At 44.0% G+C, this 17,214-nt stretch overlaps 1 pseudogene; it reads right to left on the bottom strand.

The window, feature by feature from the left end:
* Nucleotides 1-16,095: 16,095 nt before the first annotated feature.
* Nucleotides 16,096-16,221, bottom strand: LOC112449668 (uncharacterized; annotated as a pseudogene).
* Nucleotides 16,222-17,214: the final 993 nt, after the last annotated feature.

Below are 17,214 nucleotides of genomic sequence, written 5' to 3'. Positions count from 1 at the left end.
ATGCTCAAAATTCTCCAAGCCAGGCTTCAGCAGTACGTGAACCGTGAACTTCCTGATGTTCAAGCTGGTTTTAGAAAAGGCAGAGGAACCAGAGATCAAATTGCCAACATCTGCTGGATCATAGAAAAAGCAAGAGAGTTCGAGAAAAACATCTATTTCTGCTTTATTGACTATACCAAAGCCTTTGACTGTGTGGATCACAATAAACTGTGGAAAATTCTGAAAGAGATGGGAATACCAGACCACCTGACCTGCCTCTTGAGAAATCTGTATGCAGGTCAGGAAGCAACAGTTAGAACTGGACATGGAACAACAGACTGGTTCCAAATAGGAAAAGGAGTTTGTCAAGGCTGTCTATTGTCACCCTGTTTATTTAACTTATATGCAGAGTACATCATGAGAAACACTGGACTGGAAGAAACACAGGCTGGAATCAAGATTGCCGGGAGAAATATCAATAACCTCAGATATGCAGATGACACCACCCTTATGGCAGAAAGTGAAGAGGAACTCAAAAGCCTCTTGATGAAAGTGAAAGTGGAGAGTGAAAAAGTTGGCTTAAAACTCAACATTCAGAAAACAAAGATCATGGCATCCGGTCCCATCACTTCATGGGAAATAGATGGGGAAACAGTGGAAACAGTGGCAGACTTTATTTTTGGGGGCTCCCAAATCACTGCCGATGGTGACTGCAGCCATGAAATTAAAAGACGCTTACTCCTTGGAAGGAAAGTTATGTCCAACCTAGATAGCATATTAAAAAGCAGAGACATGACTTTGTCAACAAAGGTCCGTCTAGTCAGGCTATGGTTTTTCCTGTGGTCATGTATGGATGTGAGAGTTGGACTGTGAAGAAGGCTGAGTGCCGAAGAATTGATGCTTTTGAACTGTGATGTTGGAGAAGACTCTTGAGAGTCCCTTGGACTGCAAGGAGATCCAACCAGTCCATTCTGAAGGAGATCAGCCCTGGGATTTCTTTGGAGGGAATGATGCTGAAGCTGAAACTCCAGTACTTTGGCCACCTCATGCAAAGAGTTGACTCATTGGGAAAGACTCTAATGCTGGGAGGGATTGGGGGCAGGAGGAGAAGGGGATGACAGAGGATGAGATGGCTGGATGGCATCACTGACTCGATGGACGTGAGTCTGAGTGAACTCCGGGAGTTTGTGATGGACAGGGAGGCCTGGTGTGCTGCAATTCATGGGGTCACAAAGAGTTGGACACGACTGAGCAACTGAACTGAATGATTCTGCTTGAAAATTTCTTAAAATCCTCTGAGAGAAAAAACTACTGTGCTTACCAGGCAGGTCTCCTGGCGCCATTCCATCATCATGACTCCCAGATCAGGGGGCCTGTGGTTGAGCCGGGAATAGGGAGGTGTAGGGAGGCACCTTGAAGGAGAAAGTGGGAGGCAGGGACCGTGGAGCTCCCAAAAGGCTCAGAGTGGCCTGCAGGCATGGCCCTGCCCTGGCTGATTCGTCCCCTTATGAATCACTGAGGTGGTCCATCCTGGGACCAGAGCCCACATTTGACCAGCTCCGGATATGGGCTGCTTCACCCAGAAAGCACTTCTGCCCCCGATGGGTCTCAGGCACTGGAAAGGGGCTTAGACAGCTTGGAGGAAGGTACTGCTCAGTCTGGGGACCTCTGAGGAGGCAGGTCTGAGCAGGGGCTTCACTCACCTGAGGGTGATACCACCTGGCTCATCACGGGCCCCAGGGCCAGCTGTGGCTGAGAGGGTTAAGTAAGAGGCCTTAGAAGGTTTGTTTCTGAGCACAAGTGTGGGTGCCATACTCCTCACCGTGGTCGAAGAAGGCAGCCCTCAGGGTCCCAGGACGCTTGCCTTGGGCCTGTTCAAGGTTGTAACCGGGAAAGGTTAATTTTGAATTCATGCTGGATCTGCTTCTGTGACTTTAACCCTCATCTTGCCGCTTTTGTTATGAAACAAAGTGTTAGTCACTCAGTCATGTTGGACTCTTTGTGACTCCATGGACTGTAGCCTGCCAGGCTCCTCTGTCCATGAGATTCTCCAGGCAAGAATATTGGAGTGGGCTGTCAATTTTTATAAACATACATAATGTCCTGCCTCAGGGAGATAACCTGCTCCACCCACCTGTGAAGCACTGTGAGGAAGTGAGACTAACACATCCCCCCAGGCTGAGGCTTGCCATTCTAGGGGACATTTGCAAGGATTGAACAGCCTTTTTACTTTTTTCCTCACCTCCCACCATCTCTGATCCATAATGGAACCTGGCATCCAGGCCCAGACAAGATGGTTATTTTGAGGACCTAGCCTGCTATCTTCTGGGTCAGCTGGCTCCCGAATTAAGTCCCTTCCTTGTCTCAACCACTTGTTGGGGAGTTACTGGCTTCTTATGCAGTGAGCAGAGTGGGCTTGGACTCGTAACAAGTCAGCTTCTCTTATTCCTAGAGGTGGTTTGTCAGTTGAAACTCATTTGCTTCCAGTCTATGGCAACCCACTCCAGTATTCTAGCCTGGAACATCCTATGGACAGAGGAGCCTGGCAGGCTATCTAGTCCATGGGGTCGCAAAGAGGTGGACACGACTGAGCGATGAACACTTTCACAGTTCCTGGTGTCTAGCAGGGCTTTTCAAACTTGTGTGCACTGGAGTCACTTAGGGGTCTTGTTAAAGTGATTCAGTTAAGATTCTGATTCAGTAGGTCCAGGGTTAAGCCTGAGGATCTGCACTTCTAATCAGTTCCCAAGTGAGAAATGGAATATTTCCTGCCATGTCAGTAAACAAAGGATGTCACGGTCATCAGCAATTGCAGCCACCACTGCTGGGGACCCAGTGAATCCTGAGGGAGCTCAAGAAGGAAATAAAGAGTACCTGTTCTCTAGCAGCCATCAGTCAAGGCTATGGGTTTTCCAGTGGTCATGCATGGATGTGAGAGTTGGACTATAAAGAAAGCTGAGTGCTGAGGAATGCTTTTGAACTGTGGTGTTGGGGAAGACTCTTGAGAGTCCTTTGGACTGCAAGGAGATCCAAGCAGTCCATCCTAAAGGAGATCAGTCCTGGGTGTTCATTGGAAGGACTGATGCTGAAGCTGAAACTCCAATACTTTGGCCATCTGATGCGAAGAACTGACTCATTGGAAAAGACTCCGATGCTGGGAGGGATTGAGAGCAGGAGGAGAAGGGGACGGCAGAGGATGAGATGGTTGGATGGCATCACCGACTCAAGGGACATGAGTTTGAGTAAACTCTGGGAGTCGGTGATGGACAGGGAGGCCTGGCGTGCTGCAGTCCATGGGGTCACAAAGAGTCGGACACGACTGAGCAACTGAACTGAACTGAGGAGCCATCAGACTGCTGCCACTCCCTTGGTGAGCCCTGAGGAAAGTCAGGATGTTAAAACACAGGACACTGGCCCCAGATAGCTGAGGTGCATATCAGAGGAATGATTTCAGTGAACCTAGATTCTTGCGTCTTCCCAAATACAGAAAAGCACTAAATTCCTTCATTCAGAGATATCTGGTTTTCTTTAATTAACAATCATCTTTTGACATTCAGACTACCTGCCCTTTGTTGCAAAACTTCCATATAACCTGGCTCTCCCCCTCCCCAACCTTGTTCTCTCAGGATTATTTGAGATGTTGTCTCCCGGGCTTGAAGTCCTAAAATTTCCTGCCAAATAAAACGTAACTCTCAGCTTTTAGGTTGTGAATATTTTTTAAGTCCACAAGAGAAAGATTTTTCACTCCTTAGAAACAGAAATTTTGTTATTATTTAGCTTGTACCTTTATTCAAATTTTCTTCTAAAATTCCATGTAATATTTTCATTCTCATAGCTTAAAATTAATGGAAATATTTTGCAGTAATGAATCAGGAACACTAGAGGTCAGGAGAGAACCGGCTAACCTGATGTTTAACAGGTTGTGTGAACATTCAGCGTTTTAGGGTACTGAATTTTATTTGGCTTCCTGATGCAAAGAGCCGACTTATTGGAAAAGACCCTAATGATGGGAAAGATTGAAGGCAAAAGGAGAAGCGGGTGACAGAGGATGAGATGGTTGGATGGCGTCACCGACTCAGTGGACATGAGTTTGAGCTAACACTGGGAGATAGTGAAACACAGGGAAGCCTGGCTTGCTGTAGTCCACGGGGTTGCAAAGAGTCAGACAGCGCTGAGCGACTGAACAAGACAGGATTCTATGGGTCATTTAGTTGGGGCAGCTAGTGAGTTAACTAACACCCAGGTGCCCCGCCTGAGGCCCAGGTACTTCTGGAGCAAACCAATGAGGCGCTGAATTCATGCAGAGGGTCTTAATTCAGTTTTGCATCTGTAAACGATGGGAGTTAGGGGCTCCTTTCCAATTATATAGTGCTGTGTATCATTTGGGATTATTGTAGAAGTGTGTCTCAGCCTTTCCTACCTGTTTTTTTTTTTTTTTTAAACACACCAAAAACATTTTGTATTGGGGTATAGCCAATTAACAAACTTGTGGTAGTTTCAGGTGAACAGCAGAGGGACTCAGCCATACATGTACATGTTTCCATTCTCCCCCGAACACTCCTCACATGCAGGCTGGCTCATAACATTGAGCAGAGTTGCATGTGCTATACCATAGGTCTTTGTTGATTATCCATTTTAAACATGGCAGTCGGTACATAACTGTCCCAAAGTAGAGTGTGGTGTGGAGTTAGCACCTAATTTTTATTCCATGTTTGCAGAGTTTTTTGTTTTAGCATCTATATCAAATAATCATTTTTTTCCCCTACTTATTTACAAGGCTGTCTCTAATATATTAAATTATTGTAAATGCTATTTTGTACTATTTTGTTTCCTTGATTTCTGCTTATTCTTTTTTTTTCCTTTTTTTAAATTGGAGGATAATTGCTTTACAATGTTGTGGTTTCTGCTGTACATCAACATGAATCAGTCATAATTTTATTTATATATATATATATATATATATATATATATATATATATAAAACCCCTGCCTCTTGAGCCTTTCTCCCATCTCACCCCTCTAGGTTGTCACAGAGCACCAGGTTGATGCAAGTCTCCCTATGTTTATTATGGCAGTAGTACTAATTTAGTTATAATGGCTTAGTAATATATTTTAATGTATGGCTAATCTTTTGTTTTTTTAAATAATTTGTTTTGATGTACTTTCCTTTTTTTATAGTAAATGAGTTTGAGGATTGGAAAAAACTTAGATTTAGAGCATTTAGCTTTTTTTCATAAAGCAGTATACAATGCATCTTTTATATCTCTTAATTTAGTTAAGTAGTTTCATTTCTTATGATGAGTTTTCTTAGGTGTTTCCTTGTCTATTACTATTGCTCAGTGGAGTCTGTTTATCTACTTTCTTAAATGCAAAGTTTTAAACATACATCTCTTAAACTCATCAGAATAGGATGTATTTTAAAATTTTTTATTTTATTTTTTTTTAAATTATTTATTTATTTTTGGCTCCTCTGGGTCTTCGTTGCTGCACGTGGGCCATCTCTAGTTCTCGTGAGTGGGGGCTACTCTTCACTGCAGCGCACAGGCTTCTCATTGCGATGGCTTCTCTTGTTGGATAGCACAGGCTCTAGGGGCTCAGGGCTACAGTAGTTGCAGTTCATGGGCTTAGTTGCTCCCCAGAATGTGGAATCTTCCCAGACCCCATGACTTGAACCCATGTCCCCTGCACTGGCAGGCGAATTCTCATCTGCTGCACCACCAGGGAATTCCTGGATGTATTTTAAAATTTTTAACAGCATTAAAAAATTTTTTTTGGAAAGAGTAATAGGTACTTGACATACTGGCAGTCCACTCACATTTGTGAATTTTGTACCTGTTCTTTTCACTGAGCCATTTGTAAATTCTAGTGACTTTTAAACTGATTCTTGAGGGCTTATTGCATTTTATTTATATACAATGTATGTATAAATATCTATAATTATATTATGCATAAATATAGCAGTGTTATTAATTTACCTTTTCTTTGTATACATATATATATATATATATATATATATATGCATTTTCCACATTCAATATGTGGATTCTTTCCTAGAAATGGAGTTGAATGTGCATGTTAAATAAATGAGGGCTGAATCAATTGGATATTTAAATGGTGCAATTAGAGTAGCATGGTTAAAGTTTACAGACATCTGCATATATGTGTGCGTGTGTGTTAAGTCACTTCAGTCATGTCCTACTCTTTGCGACCGTATGGACTGTAGCCCGCCAGGTTCCTCTGTCCATGAGATTCTCTAGGCAAGAATACTGGAGTGGGTTGCCACGCCCTCCTCCAGGGAATCTTCCCGACCCAGGGGTCGAACCCATATCTCTTATGTCTCCTGCATTCGTAGGTGGGTTCTTTACCACTAGTGCCGCCTGAGAAGCCCTTACAGATGTCTACTTTACATAAATAAAAGCGTTCCAAGACTTGATAGGGTGGTCACAGCCTGTAATTTTCTCGATGGCATTTTCTCAAACCAGCTATTTACAGGTACAATCAGATGTGTGTGGATTCTCGTTGCTCTGGTACTACAATTAAGCTTTTACCTTTTCTTTCAAAGGTAGGGGTCTTTGAAACAGAAGGGTCTGACAAACTGTACAGTGCCTGTAGGGCACTGTGTTGAACTGTAGTTTTAAGAAACAGCTGAGGCTGTGCAAGTGACCGTGTGTCAAGATATTACAGCTCAGGTCTCATCACTTCTCACTAAGGCCTTGAGAATTCTGTGAACCTTGCCAGGTCTCTGCCTTGGGTCATTTTAACATACTTCCCTTCCAAAGTCTGTCTGTTAATTTTGACTTTTTTCCCTCTGTAGGAGTTCCTGTATTGTTATGACATAATAGTCATTTACTTTCCCTTTTGTAATAGAAAATTTCTGTTTTACAAAGTTTTTGTTTTGATATATTCTGTCTTAAATGAAAACTTCAACTATTATACAAAGAATTCCTGTATATCCTTCACACAGATGGCCCACTTGTTAACATTTTACACATTTGTATTTTCACTCTCTCTCCTTCTCTGCTTTGTGTATGTGTGTGCAAGTAGGTGTGTATGTGCACACACACATATACTCTTCTAACTACATGAGATTAAATTGCAGGTGTGTTGCCTCTAATCCCTGGTAAAGAACCTGCCTGCCAATCCTGGAGACTTAAGAGATGCAGGTTGAAGCCCTGGGTTGGGAAGATTCCCTGGAGGAGGGCATGGCCACCCAGTTCAGTATTCTTGCCTGGAGAATCCCCATGGACAGAGGAACCTGGTGGGCTACAGTCCATCAATACTGAGTTGGTCAAAATGTCCATAACATCTTATGGGAAAACCTGAACAAACTTTTTGGCTAGCCCAGTACTTTAATATATATTTTCTAAAAACAGGACTATTTTCTTAAATAATACTGTGTAATTGTCACACCAACAGACTTTGTTAAAATGTTGCCAATTGTCCTGCTATCCTTTGTTATGGCAAATGAAAAAAAAAATGGGGGGCCTGGGATCTAATCCAGAATCACATGCGACATGCCATTATTAATGTCTTCTTAGTATCCTTTAGTCTCTTCCTCAGTCTTTGCCTTGCATATGTGAGTGCTAAGTTGCTTCAGTCGTGTCTGACCCTTTGTGACCCTATGGACTGTAGCCCACCAGGCTTCTCTTTCATGACCTTAAGTTTGTGAAGACTGTAGGTGAATTATTTTGTGGAAGCTTTCTTTAATTGTAAAAAATCCTAAATCTTCAACTAGTTCCAAAGACATGAATTTTAACTTGCAATCGAGTTCTTGTTACCTTAATTTTCCAAGATGTAAACTGAAGTCTTTTACCTCCTAATTATTATAAAGAAGTCAGTGTTCAGTTCAGTTCAGTTTCAGTCGCTCAGTCGTGTCTGACCCCATGAATCGCAGCACGCCAGGCCTCCCTGTCCATCACCAACCCCCGGAGTTCACCCAGACTCACGTCCATCAAGTCAGTGATGCCATCCAGTCATCTCATCCTCTGTCGTCCCCTTCTCCTCCCGCCCCCAATCCCTCCCAGCATCAGTGTCTTTTCCAATGAGTCAACTCTTCTCATGAGGTGGCCAAAGTACTGGAGTTTCAGCTTTAGCATCATTCCTTCCAAAGAAATCCCAGGGCTGATCTCCTTCAGAATGGACTGGTTGGATCTCCTTGCAGTCCAAGGGACTCTCAAGAGTCTTTTCCAACACCACAGTTCAAAAGCATCAATTCTTTGGCACTCAGCCTTCTTCACAGTCCAACTCTCACATCCATACATGACCACAGGAAAAACCATAGCCTTGACTAGACGAACCTTTGTTGGCAAAGTAATGTCTCTGCTTTTCAATATGCTATCTAGGTTGGTCATAACTTTCCTTCCAAGGAGTAAGCATCTTTTAATTTCATGGCTGCAGTCACCATCTGCAGTGATTTTGGAGCCCCCAAAAATAAAGTCTGCCACTGTTTCCACTGTTTCCCCATCTATTTCCCATGAAGTGATGGGACCGGATGCCAGTGTACAAAGGCACAAACATGGGGAGGGAACTGACATCTGCTGGGTACCTGCAAAGTCGCTGGACTGAGCAGTGATACACATTTCATTTAATCAGCACATCCATCCTGTTGCATACATGACTATTATTGCTACCCCACATTTTGCAAATGAGGAAACAGATGCTCAGAGATTGTAACCTGCTCGTAAGAAAGATAATATTGAGAGTAACTCTGAATGTGGGCATAGAAGCCCAGGCCTTAGAAAGGTGAACAAATAGCCAAATAAAAGGGAAGTTCAGGTGGATGTCATCATTGAGCATTTAACTTTTCTATTTCAACCACATAGTATCAGCAAAAACAAACAAAAAACTGTAATGATGAAAAAAAAAATCCCAGGGTGACAATTTGATCCCTCCACTGAAAAGACCTCTAACAACTAATTCATCTGACTGGTACCCACAGAATCCAGTCACTTCTCACCACTCTTGCCACCCCTTTTGTGGTCAAAGTCACCCCGTCTCTCACCAGGAGTATTGCAACAGTCTCCTTATCCACCACCTGTTCCTACTGTTGCTCCTCCAAGAGTCTCTTCCTTAACAAAGGAGCCAGAGTGATTTTCTTGCATCATTTTTTTTTAGATTCTACATATAAGTGATGTCATATGATATCTGTCTTTGTGGGACTTATTTCACTTAGTATGATTATCTCTAGGTCCGTCTATGTTGCTGCAAATGGCATTATTTCATTCTTTTTCACGGCTGAATAATATTACATTTTATCTATGTACCACATCTTTATCCATTCCTTAATCCATCGTGATTCTTTTTTTTTAATTTTATTTATTTTTTAATTGAAGAATAATTGCTTTACAGAATTTTGTTGTTTTCTGTCAAACCTCAACATGAATCAGCCATAGGTATACATAGGGATACATATATCCCCTCCCTTTTGAACCTCCCTCCCATCTCCCTTCCATCCCACCCCTCTAGGTTGATACAGATTTTTTTTTTAAAGAAATATTTATTTATTTATTTGGCTGTGTCAGGTCTTAGTTGTGGCACTTGGGATCTGTGGGCTCCAGAGCGCATGGACTTAGTTGCTCAGTGGCATGTAGGATCCTAATTCTCTGACCAAGAATTGAACCCATGTCCCCTGTGTTGCAAGGCAGATTCTTAACCACTGGGCCGCCAGGGAAGTCCCCACAGTAATGCTTGAGAAACCTGCATGTGTGCTCAGTTGCTTAGTTGTGTCTGACTCTTTGCGACCCCACAGAGTATAGCCCACCAGACTCCTCTGTCCATGGGATTCTCCAGGCAAGAATACTGGAGTGGGTTGCCATGCCCTCCTCTGGGAAACCTGGGTCCCCTCATATTACTCTTCTGCTCAGAACTCTTCAGCTACTTCCTAACTCACTCATAGTACCTGCCGACCTTGTGTACTGGCCTCTGAGGTCTCAGGGATCTGGCATCATCTCTCTCCTCACTCTACGCTGGCTATCAGCTGTCCCAACCTCCTTTCTGGGTCTTCCTGTCCCAGCTGCTTCCACACATGAGCTTTGCACTCAAGCTCTCTGGTCTGAAATGCACTCCCCCTCCTGCCAACCACCATCGAGCTGCTGGCTCACATGCTGCTTTCCTTCCTCCCTTTCCATCTTTACTGAAATGTCACCATCTGAATGATCCTCTCTGATCAAGCTACACAAAACTGTAACTCTTGTTTTGGCGCTGCCTCATCTCATTTCCTGTTTTATTTGGTTCCACAGCATATTTTTCTGTGTGATGTCATTTTATTTTCTTGCTCGTGTCATTATTTTCTGCCTCGTCACTTGGAACATAATTCACGTGAAAGTGAGGACTCTTTAGGGCTTCCCAGATGGCACTAGTAGTAAAGAACTTGCCTGCCAGTGCAGGAGACATAGGAGACTCAAGTTTGATCTCTGGGTCAGGAAGATTCCCTGGAGGAGGGCATGACAACCCATTCCAGTACTCTTGCCTGGAGAATTCCATGGACAAAAGAGCCTAACATGCTACAGTCCAAGGGTCACACAGAATTGGACGTGACTGAAGTGACTTAGCATGCATCACCTAGAACATAATTTACATGAAGGTGAGGACTATTTTTGTCCTACATCACTGCATGTGGTTGATGCTGATTAAATAATCAATGAAGGGCTGTGTGTTCAATGATGAAAAACTTCTGACTGGGCTGAACTTTGGTATACAATTCACCAGTAATGGACTTCAGGGGTGAAATTTAGTATTTTTAAAAAATTTTATTTATTTGGTTGCGTTGAGTCTTAGTTACAGTGTGTGGGATCTTTTGTTGTGGTGCACGGGCTTCATTGCCCCCAGCAGCATGTGGGATCTTAGTTCCTGGACCAGGGATTGAATCCGGGTATTCTGCATTGCAAGATGGGTTCTTAACCACTGGACAGTCAGGGAAGTCCTGAATTCCAGTATTTTAAATGGAAATTTTGACTATACTTCACTTTTGCTTTATGCATGCATTTTGCAACTTCACTCCCTGAGTATGAGTTGACTCCACTATAGGAGACCATGGCCATGTGGCCCCTTTCATAAAATAAAGAACAAAAACCTGGCAACTCAAAGGTCTGTAAAGCCTCTGACGACCATTGGTAAGTAAATGCTGGTGTCAAGTGCCTCAGACATCAATATACTGAAAAGTGTCCTGGGTTCATTTTCAATTTGAATAATTCAGTAAGTTTCAATTTGTTTCAATAAGTTGAAATAAGTTTCAGTTTGAATAATTCAACCCCCTCAAACACGAAGCTTTCTTGCTTCCAACTCAAAACCCCTGTCAGCCCAGCACCATACACAGAAAAGAACATAAATCCAACTCCATAAAGCACTGAGGAGTAATAACTGATGTTTTCATTCTGTTTTTTTTATGAGGCTACAGAAGAGGTGGAGGGTGCACAGTCACAAATACATTCAGATTTCCTACCACTCTCTGTAGCTATCGTTCATCTTTAAAGTTCTGTAGTCACTCCAATCTCCTTCCCTTTCTGCTCAGACTTTTTCCTCTTCCTCCTCAGTTACCCATCCTGCCCCTAGGCTTCTTTCTTCCATGCATCTCATGACATTTGTAGATCAGTGATAACTCATGTAGATCAATGAAGCTTTTTTTTTTTTTTTCTTTTTTTTTGGGCAACAACCCTGCTTCCACACTGGGCACAATAAAGGGGGAGATGGGGGAAGGAGGATTTTCCTCTCCCTCAGGCACAGGCTGGGCTCCTCCATTGTTGGTTTTTGTTTAGTTGCTCAGTCGTGACTTTTTGCAACCCCATGGACTGTAGCCCACCAGGCTCCTCTGTCCATGGGTTTCCCAGGCAAGAATATTGGAGTGGGTTGCCATTTCCTTCTCCATGGGATCTTCCTGACCCAGGGATCAAACCTGTGTCTCCTGCATTGACAAGCGGATTCTTTACCACTGAGCCACAAGGGAAGCCCATCTCTGGTAGTATAGTGAATTCTCTCTCTACTTAGCTGTGCTCAATGCCCCCGGCTCTTGCCCTTCAGCTTGCACCACATTTGCATGAACTCCTGAAGAGCAAAGAGGACGATCATCTGAAGGATCCCCTACTGACAATTAAGCATGCAACAGGCTGTGCCTTCACCACGCCCATCTAATTGTGGTTCATTTGCCTAATACTAAAATGCTCTCAGGTCTACACAAGCCATCTGCTTTCTCCCCAGATTCACTGAGCCCTGATGCATTAAGTATCTATAACACTATTTCTCTCCTTGTCATTAAAGATGGGTATGTGCTATGCTTAGTCGATCAGTCATGTCTGACTCTTGCGACCCCAGGAACTGTAGCCAGCCAGGCTCCTCCTCTGTCCATGGGCATTTGCCAGGCAAGAATACCGGAGTGAATTGCCATTCCCTTCTCCAGGGGATCTTCTCAACCTAGGGATCGAACCTAGGTCTCTTGCATTGCAGGTGGATTCTTTACTGTCTGAGCCACCAGGGAAGCCCAAAGATGAGTATGTGCTCGTGTAAATACCAGTTGGAAGGGTTGAGTCCTTTCTCAGATCTGTCAGTCGTGCTGTTTGCTCTATTAGAGAAGGAAATGGCAACCCACTCCAGTGTTCTTGCCTGGAGAATCCCAGGGATGGGGGAGCCTGGTGGGCTGCCGTCTATGAGGTCGCACAGAGTTGGACACGACTGAAGCGACTTAGCAGCAGCAGCAGCTGTTTACTCTGTTATTATTGTGGGTTAGTCTACTTTTGGCACAATTTTATAGCATCATGGAATTTCTACATTAATATTTAGATCTCACATGACAGATTTAATGATCTTAGTTCACACCCCAATGATGTAGGCTTAACTTCATGGTTCACTTGTTTTTGCTGTTTACTTTCCTGAGTTTCAGCCAAACTAAAGAAACTATGAAAACAGAGTCCAATGACCTGTGAAGGAAAATGCCACCTTTCTTGGTAAAAGAAAACCTGGATTCTTCTAGGTTGGCACCTTAGGAAGGGACTCTGCATGTGGGACGGAGGAAGTGTAGACCCTGGCACCTCGGCTCCTCCCCCTGTGAGACCTGAGTCGCCCTGGCTTCACAGATGCCGCCTGCTCTTGGAGGCTTTTACTCAAAGTAAGAATGGGATCTCTTCTCCCAGTATCCCATGGCACTGCTGACTGAAGATGAAAACATTTTGTTTATTTATTACCAACTTGAATTTTCCTGAGCAGATTGTACAAGGAGAGGCTACAAAGTCTTCTTCTTTGGTCTATGACCCCAGCCCCCCAGCCCTGTCTCCCCAAGACAACCTGTGTAACTGGTTTCTCTGCATCTTCTAGGCTGAGACAAATACAGGATCTAGAACACGGCACACACCACCACAAGTGACTCTGCCTCCGGCTGTGTCTTAGAACTACTCCAGCATACAGAGTTCCTCATTCTTTTCTCTCTCCCTTTTAAATACTTTATTTACTTATTTTTTTGCTGTGCTGGGTCTTTATTGCTGCACTCTGGTTTTCTCTGGTTTCGGCCAGCGGGACTACTCTTTAGCTGGCAGTGTGCGGGTTTCTCATTGTGGTGGCTTCTCTTGTTGCAGAGCTCCGGCTCAGGAATTGCAATGCACGGGCTTAGCTGCTCTGAGGCCTGTGGAATCCTCCCAGACCAGGGATTGGACCTGTGTCCCCTACATTGGCAGGTGGACTCTTATCCACTGGGCCACCTTCATTATAGAAAAGAAGTCCCTCATTCTTTTCTGTAATGACCACTGCATAGCTCTACCATAATTCATTTAGCCAGTTTCCAAGCACTTGCGTTGTTTCCAGTCTTTTCCTATTACCAAAACTGCTTCAATAAAAATAGTGAAGAACAACTTTTTTGCACATATGTGGCATCTGTAAGACAATTTCCTGGAAACTGCTGGGTCGATGAATTGGTGCATCTTTAAGGTTAGTACCTAGTGCCAAGTTTACACTAAATATTTTCATGCACACCCTCCACCCCAGCACACACGAGTAATGTATACATTCAGCAAGAGTTTACAAAAGGCTTGGGAGCAACGTAAGGGATAAACCTAGTAACCTAAATTTAGATAGCTCTTTATGAGCTGTGGCTCACTATTTTTTAATTGAAGTTTTTAAGAGTAGTTTTTGGCTTTGTTGCAAGACTTGTGGGATCTTGATTCCCTGAGCTGGGATCAAAACCGAGCCCCCTGAAGCCTGGACCCCTGGACCTTCAGGGACTCCTTCCCTGTTCTTTAGTCTGTGGTCCATTAGAGAAAGCCTTCCTGACTATAACTGCTTGTGCAGAGCAGAACCTCTCAGCAAGGTTGGGGAGTTGTTTTTCTTCTCCTCACCTTCTGTACATCCTTCAACTTCTCTGAGCCAGAAGGTAACACAAGATGCCTTAGGTAATAAAAGTCAGGAAATAGGAAATCTAGTGTTCTTCCTGTCTCCATTGTCTCAACACCAACATCTGGCCCAACTAGGTCTGATGTCCAAGGCTGAGTATGAGGACTAGGTGGGTAGCAAAAACCCTGGGACCACAAGGTCCTTTGCTATTGTTTAGTCTCTTAGTTGTGTCCGACTCTTTGTGACTCTATGGGCTGCAGCATGTGAGGCTTCCCTGTGCATCACCGTCTCCCAGAGCTTGCTCAAACTCATGTCCATTGAGTCTGTGATGAAGTCCTGGAAGATGGAAAAGGGAAAAGGGATGAGGAAGGAGAGTCTTCTCTCCTGATAGGAGAGGGAGGCTCTATGCTGCTCTGGGTGTATTGTGGGTGATGTCACTGTTGGCTTGTATATATTTGTAGGGCTGTGGAAAGATGCCACTGAAGATAGTTTCTATTCTTCTATGGGATCTTAAAAGGAAGATAATTTCCTTGGTTCCAAATCCTTGAATTTTATTAATTATTGGTGAAATTCTAATATAACAACTACTAATTACAGTAAAAAAAAAAAAAAAAAAACCCTGGACAAAACTAACTGTAATAAAAGATGGTCAGGCAGCGTTTGCTATGTGGTTATCATGTGTGCTTGGGTGCTAAGTTGCGTCAGTGGTGTCGGACTGTTAGTGACCCTATGCACTGTAGCCGTCAGGCTCTTCTGTCCATGGGATTCTCCAGGCAAAAATGCTGGAGTGGGTTGCCATGCCCTCCTCCAGGGGACCTTCCTGACCCAGGGATCGAATGCTCATCTCCTGCATTGGCAGGCTAGCTCTTTACCACTAGTGCCACCTGGGAAGCCCGTGGTTATTATATTCCTTTCCTTTCCTTTCTGGGCCACAGCTCAAATCTCTTCTCTGCTTTCCTTGCTGTTTGGTGAGGTCCTTGTGACTACGTTCTGGACAGAGGAAAGTAGGCAGAAGTCCCAGGCACTGTTTCCAGGCCTGGCCCCTAAAAATCCACCCCCCATCATGCCTCCATGACATCACTTTTTCTGTCTTTCTTTCTTTCTCCATTTGACCAGCTGGAGGTGAAAGGCTTCCAGGCTTTAGGTCACAGGAAAGCCAGAGCACAGAATGAGTCTTGGGCCTGAATTCTTCTTTAAGAGAGCAACTCAGGAAAGCCTAAAATTTGTAGCCTCCAACTTATCAACTAAACACCACCACCACCAAAATAGGGGGACGCTAGTTCTCTCCTTGGACTGATATCTGCTGGCAGGTTACTGTAACATCCTGATACATATGTGCTTCCAGGCAAGAAAGCATGAAAGTAGAATTCAAACTCACAGTAGAGCTTTCTCCAGCTTAATTTATTTATTAACAGGAAAGTAGAATTTATTGGTGGGCATGAGTAAGGAGGGGCCAATGCCAAGCTCTCATGAGTGTAGGGCCCACCATCAGTCCAGAGGGCCAGGGTTAGGCATTGACCCCACAGTCAATGGGATGACCTGCTTTTCTGCCACCATGTTTTCAAATTCATCCGCATTCAGCTCCACTGCTTGGAGATTGAGATCTTCTGGTACCTGGGGAACTTGAACTTGGCCCTGTGAAGGGCCTCCGTCACGTGCTCCTTGCTCTGCAGCTTGGTGTGGATGGACATTACAACTTGGCCAATGTTGATCCTGGCCACTGTGCCCTGGGGTTTCCCAAAGGCACACATTTGTTTGGAGCATAGACTGGGGGTACCATGCCAGTCAGGAATGTCCACTGGAAGGGGTTGTCTCCAAGGTCTCTTAGGGCAACCTGTACGGGCAACAGGCTGCCTGCACTACCAGGGAGGCTGCTCTTTGCAGCTATGCCCCAACTTTAAGTAAAAAATTTTACCCTGAGTTAGAAGGGCTCAGATAATTCTGCATAAAACTTCTTGAGTGAAAGTCACTCAGTCGTGTCCTACTCTTTGCGACCCCATGGACTATAGGGTCTATGGGGTTCTCCAGGCCAGAATATTGGAGTGGGTAGCCTTTCCCTTCTCTAGGGGATCTTCCCACCCATGGATCGAACCCAGGTCTCCTGTATTGCAGGTGGATTCTTTACCAACTGAGCTATCATGGAAGCCCCAAAACTTCTTTAAATAAAAACCAATATAGAAGTCTACTTTGCAAACTAGAAGGTACTTCTAAGAAGAGTAAACTCTACTTCAGTGGCCCCCACTCTCAGACAATGAGAGTTACAGCTGATAAAAGCCATGGCCCTAAGAACAGCTTGTTGGCTTTCATCAAGGGCAAGGAAGAGGGAGAAGGAGGGTGTTGAAAGGGACAGAATGGTGAGGGAAGGCTCATGTTCATGGGGATTCACTAATATGTCAGGGCCTGTGTTGACTACTTTCCATGTATTTTCTCACTTAACAACCAAATGGAGTTGGTGTCAGCCTCCTTTATTTATTTATTTTTTTACTTTACAATATTGTATTGGTTTTGCCATACATCAACATGCATCCGCCACGGGTGTACATGTGTTCCCATCCTGAAACCCCCTCCCACCTCCCTCCCCATACCATCCCTCTGGGTCATCCCAGTGCACCAGCCCCAAGCCTCCTGTATCCTGCATCGAACCTGGACTGGCGATTCGTTTCTTATATGATATTATACATGTTTTAATGCCATTCTCCCAAATCATCCCCCGCCCCCTTCTCCCACAGAGTCCAAAAGACTGTTCTATACATCTGTGTCTCTTTTACTGTCTCGCATACAGGGTTGTTGTTACCATCTTTCTAAATTCCGTATATATGCGTTAGTATACTGTATTGGTGTTTCTTTCTGGCTTACTTCACTCTGTATAATAGGCTCCAGTTTCATCCACCTCATTAGAACTGATTCGAATGTATTCTTTTTAAT

This window comes from Bos taurus, chromosome 14 (genome assembly GCF_002263795.3).
Source record: "Bos taurus isolate L1 Dominette 01449 registration number 42190680 breed Hereford chromosome 14, ARS-UCD2.0, whole genome shotgun sequence".
In the NCBI taxonomy this organism is placed as follows: domain Eukaryota; kingdom Metazoa; phylum Chordata; class Mammalia; order Artiodactyla; family Bovidae; genus Bos; species Bos taurus.
This window is presented reverse-complemented; position numbering and strand designations above follow the sequence as displayed.